Here is a 6,000-nt window from a genome sequence, read left to right as displayed (position 1 = left end):
AGCCATCTAAATGTTTGTTTCTCTAAATTGTAAGCTTCTGGTTTATGTTTGAATCTTTCCATGTAGCAGTTGGAAATTTACTAAATACGCTGAATTAATGAATAACATTTGAGGTGTTTCCAAAGAGACTCAACAGATAGATCATTGAGTTCGATATATTTTCTTAAGTGTCCCCATTAGTCAAAACAGTCTCTGTTCCTGATTAGGCTAAATCTCTTTGAATCAGCAACTATGAATTGTCTATGAATTGTCTAAATTAGGAAGTATAGCATGGGAAAGTGTTTTTGAAGTAGAAGGAATTATAATAATTTGTTCTATTTTCATCATCAGCTGAAAGCCAGAGTATGTTAGTTAAACGAAAATAATTCATCATTCCATGGGAAAGCTGTGCAAGAGATTCAGGCATTGAACAGAAGTTGGGTTTAACAAACTTGAAAGTTCCATCTCTGAGATTCTATTATCATGCTGGATTAATGGATGTAAATTTGTGAAATTGCTACAAAAACTCAAAGATTAGTATCTCAAAAACTGGTACCACCTGACAAAAGTTGTATTTAAAGAGAACTGCATAGATTATGTTACCAGTGGGGGTCACATTTTATCAAGACAATGCAGTGGAAATGCACTCGTGTTTAGCCAGACTTTTCCTATTTGGGCACATTGCTTCTAACTGAAAGTAAGATAGATGGGGTACTGAAATCTAAACAGCACCAGTAATGGCTTCTAATTATTTTGTTGTAAAAACACAGGCATTCTCTCTCTTTTAATGGCTGTGCTTTCCTGCTGTTTGCAATTGCAACAGCTTCTTTCAGAAACTGTGCAAAATATTTCCTAGGTAATCATTTGGCAAGCCCCAAATGAGCAATTTATGAGAGATATGCTAAATAACATTACCAAAACTCAATGGTACTGCCCAGTCACAGGAAAAGCCAGTGTGGAATAAAGTGAAATTTAACTCTCCCTGCGGGATCTTAGGTGTAATCTCACTGTTGGAGAGACCTCTGACTCCCCAAACAGATTGGCAAAACACTGAATGACCAAAGGAGTGATGAATTCCACCAGTCAAATTAAAATATAACCATGATCTTTTTAATTTTTATTTTATTTTTAATATTTTTATTATTTTTTTGGAGAGTAATGAAAATATTCTGAAATTGATTATGGTGATGAATACACAACTATATGATGACACTGATCCATCGATTGTATACTCTGGATGGATTATATGGTGTGTGAATATATCTCAATGAAATTGCATTAAAAAATGGAACCACAAGGTGTGAGATGCTGAGGAGGCCTGCAAATGTAGTCCTTTTGTTTTTCAGTTTTTTAAGAAGGCATTTTCCAAATAGTATGCATAAACATCATCAGAGGATTTGACAAAATGCCCAGTCGAAGGTTCTACCCCAAATACTCTGATTCAGTAACTCTGGGATAAAGCACAGAAATCTATCTAACTATATTTTAAAGCAGTTTTATTGAGATATAGTCACTTACCACAATCCATTTGTATCAGTTAGGGTTCTCTAGGGAAACAGAATCAACAAGAGATATCTATAAATATAAGATTTATAAAAGTGTCTCCTGCAACTGTGGGGATACACAAGTCCAAATTCCATAGGGCAGGCAGCAAACTGGCAACTCCGATGAAGGTGTCGATGAACTCCTCAGGCAGCAAACTGGCAACTCGGATGAAGGTGTTTGATGAATTCCTCAGGAAGTGCTTCGCTGGCTAGCCGAAGAAGTGAAGGTCCTCTATCTGTCTCACTTAAAAGTCTTCAACTAATTGGATTAAATTCAGCTGATTGCATTCTCTTATTGAGGAAGACACGCCCTTTGTTGATGTAATCAGTCCCAGCTGCAGCCAATTGACTGATTTAATAAACCCGTCTTCTAGTTTATTAACCAGTCACAAATGTCTTTGCAGCAACTGTCAGGCCAGTGCTTGCTTGAACAGACACCTGGGCACCATCACCTGGCCAAGCTGACACATGAACTTAACCATCACGCCATCCAAAGCATACAATCATTGTCTTTTAGGGTATTCACAGAGTTGTGCATTTGTCACCACAATCAATTTTAGAACATTTTCATTACTCCAAAAAGAAAATCTCCATACCCTTCAGCAGTCACTGCTCAATCCCTCTATCCTTCCCCATCCCTAAAGAACCGCTAATCTATTTCTACCTCTATATATTTATTTTTATTTACATTTTTAATAAATGGAATCATGCAATATGCAGTACTTTGTATCTGGTTTCTTTCACGTAGCATAATTTTTTAAAAATTATTTTTTAATTAGAGAAGTCGTAGGTTTCCAGAAAAGTCCTGTAAAAACTAGTGTTCCCATAAACCATCCCCTCTCCTTGTTGTTGACACTTAGCATTAGTGTGGTACCCTTCTTATAATTTAGTTGTACTATTAAAATAGTACTATTAACTACAGTATGTAGTTTACATTAGGTGTATTTGTTTCCCATGTACCACCCTATTATTAACACCTTGTATTACTGTCATACTTTTGTTATAGTTCATGTAAGAATGTTCTTATACTTGTACTGTTGACCCAAGTCCACCATCCAAAACAGGGTTCACTGCGTTATACGGTCTCATGTTTTATCTTCTAACTTTCATTCTACTAGTGTACACAACCCAAAACATCCTCATTCAACCACATTCCCATGTATAATTCAGCAATGTTAATTACACTCACAACAATGTGCTACCATCACCACCATCCTTTTCCAAACTTTCACAATCAACCTAAGTAGAAATTCTGTACAAATTAAGCATCAGTTCCCCATTCTCTACCCCCGGTCTATCCCCTGGTAACCTATATTCTAGATTCTAACTCTAGAGTTTGCTTACAATAATTAGTTCATATCAGTGAGATTATACAATATTTGTCTTTTTGTGTCTGCCTTATTTCACTCAGCATAATGTCCTCAAGGTTCATCCATGTTGTCACATGCATCAGGTCTTCATTCCTTTTTACAGCTGAATAATATTCCACCATATGTATATTTTTACCAAGCAGTGCAGGGGAGTCACGCTGACCATCCTTCCTTATATTAGGTTTTAGTTTCCCCCAGGTTATGATTTATAACATAGTTGTTTTCCATGCACAGGGCGTTTTATTTAGAATTCTGTTCTTTATGACACCTAAACAGCATTCTATAACCCACCCTTTGGAGCTGATGATTTTTTGATAACCATTTTGTAGAGGAGAACAATGAGACACACAGAGTTTATCCCTGTGTATGCAGGGTTCTAAAAGAAGACTGAATTATGTCTACTAAGACCCCTAGAGCAGACCTTGTCCAATAGAACTTTCTGTGATGATGGAAATGTTCTGTACTGTCCAATATTTTAGCCCATAGCCCACATGTGGTTTTTGAGCATTTGAACTCTGGCCAGTGTGACAGAAGAACTAAATTTTTAGTTTTAGTTAATCTAAATTTAAATAGCCGTATGTGACCAGTGTCTACTGTATTGGGCATCACAGCTCTACGTAGGACTTCTGGGAAATGAAATTTCCAGGAAACATAACTCCTAGACCTGGCTCCTGAATAAGGTGGACAATGGGAAGAATGACGACACTAGGAGGATGCTGGGGGTGGATGTAGTGTATCAGGAAAAGTTTCTTGTTTATCTGCCAGACACTGGCCATTTGCTCAGTTTTTGTTGTTCTTATTGGGTTAAGCTAGTCATACCCTCAGTAACCTTATGTAATAAAATGAATGCCTTGAACTTCTCTCTGACTAAATTTAGTCTATTTTCTTATGTTTTCTTTTTTAATAGATGCTGACATTCTTGCAGTGAATTACCTTTAATATACACTTACTGAAACTACACATCCTTGCAGTTGCTAAAATTAAAATAAAATACATTTCATTACAGTTTCAGTGACATCTCTCTTAGCAGTAGATCATGTAAGTTCCATTTCCCAAGTAATACTTCTCTTGATCGCTTTCTCATTTCTTCAAATGAAATATTCATTGGTAATGAAATGTCTTAGTAAGCTGGGTTTAAGAGAAAAGAGGGAAAACAGATGCTGAACCACGATCCAAGACTATGATAAAAGTGAAAAAAAGCAAAAAGAGATGGAAAAAAGTAATGTAGGATTTTAATTAAACTCTAAAATTGTTACAGCATTTTATCCTTTTTTTTTTCTTGAAAGACTTTAATATTTATTCTCTCCTTCTTTCCCATCCCACATAAAACCACAGCATAGCAGGTTCTTGAAGTCCAACTGCTAGCAACCCTGGCTGGATATTAGAATCACCTCAGTGACATCTGCACTGCCCCCCACCCATTCTGATTTAATTGGTTTGCGGAAGGGGGCCCAGCATAGTATGTTCATACCTTCCGTGTTTTAGAAACTGCAGGTTTTAAAAGTGGAGGGGAATTAGAAATCAACCAATCAAGTCCTTTTATTTTGCAGATGAGGTAAATGAGATTCAGAGACTTGAACCAGCAGTGACTGGCCCAAGCTCATGTCGTCCTTTTGTGCCTTACCTAAGGCCAGAGCCATGGTTCTGATTCCTAGTCTCATTCTCCTTCTAGAACAGCAGGCTGCCTCCACTAATGTGTTTCCAGGCCGTACGTTCAACCTACTTTTATCTTGACATGTTTCTTATTTGTCCTGCTCTTCCTAACATGATGCTCCTTAGGCTTTCTCTGTGGTATCTATTTCAAATATTCTTAGATTTCATGATGCATTTGTATTGATTAGTCACTTGAGGGACTGTTATAATTACCTTTGGGCAGCTTGTCGCTACTTCAGAATATCACAAATGGGAAGGTGTATATTTGATCACAGCAGTGATTCTCAACCTCAGTTGTACATTAGAATCATCTGCGGGGATGTTAAAAAATACTGAAACCTGGGCTCTATCGCAAACTAATTAAATCAGTATTTCTGTAGATGGCCGCTGGCATCAGTATTTTTAGAAGTTCCCCAGGAGATGCTAATGTATAGCCAAGGTTGAGAACCTCTGGATCAGAGGAAGACGTCAAGAAAGGCTTCAGATTATTAAATATTAGATGGCCAAGGGACATACATAATTATGCTGATTACATCCCCCATGTCTATTTGCTCCAGCTAATTTGCTACGAATTCACCACGTTGGCTTTACCAAGGCCTCACAATACAGACAGTTGCCATGGTTACCACAAATGCAGGGTCATGGTTGGGAATACAGAAAATCAATATTTCCTCCTAGCAACATGTGAGCTATGCTAAACTTATAGAACCTGTGACTTTTTTCAGTAGCTCTGAGAGGTCTGTTGTATGTTCAGACTCGGGGCCAAACCTAGGAAATGACTGTTAATTTTTCTTTTTGGAAAGTGTTGTTTTTTTTTGTTTTGTTTTGTTTTTTTTGAGAAAAATACTTGAGTGAGACCTGGATGAATGTATTTTATGTTAAATGAGCAGATTTGAGATGGAGCATGATAATAGGATGTCTATGTTAAAGAAAGAGAGGTGGGGAACAGAGAGAAAGAGAAAGGGAAAGAGAGAGGAAGAAATAAGAGGGAAAGGTGGGAAAAGAGAGGGAGGGAACAAGAAAAGCAGATATGATACTTTGAACTCTCACCCAGTACATGTCACTGTGCTAAACAATTTGCAAACATTATCTCATTCAATACTAAAACAAACCTCTACTTAGGTGCTATTACATTCATCATTTTTTTTAGTTGGGTAGAGTGATCCTCAGCAAAATCTACTTGTTCAAAGTTACTGGATTAGTAAGGGGGAAGGCAAATATTTGAATCCTGATCCTACTGCTTTGGCCCTATGCTTCTAATCACTTCAATACCCTTCCTTTCTGACTGACTCGTTGGCTTCTGAATCAGGGTAGGAATGACCACTGTGGGACTTCTACATGTGTATTATGTGTGTTATGCTCAGAAAACACAAGAGATATGTGGTAGATGGTGTTGATAGCCTCAGGTGTACACCGTTGCCTTCCTACATTCATGCCTTTTGTCACGTGACTTT

The sequence above is a fragment of the Choloepus didactylus genome, chromosome Y (assembly GCF_015220235.1).
Source record: "Choloepus didactylus isolate mChoDid1 chromosome Y, mChoDid1.pri, whole genome shotgun sequence".
NCBI classification, from domain to species: domain Eukaryota; kingdom Metazoa; phylum Chordata; class Mammalia; order Pilosa; family Megalonychidae; genus Choloepus; species Choloepus didactylus.
This window is presented reverse-complemented; position numbering follows the sequence as displayed.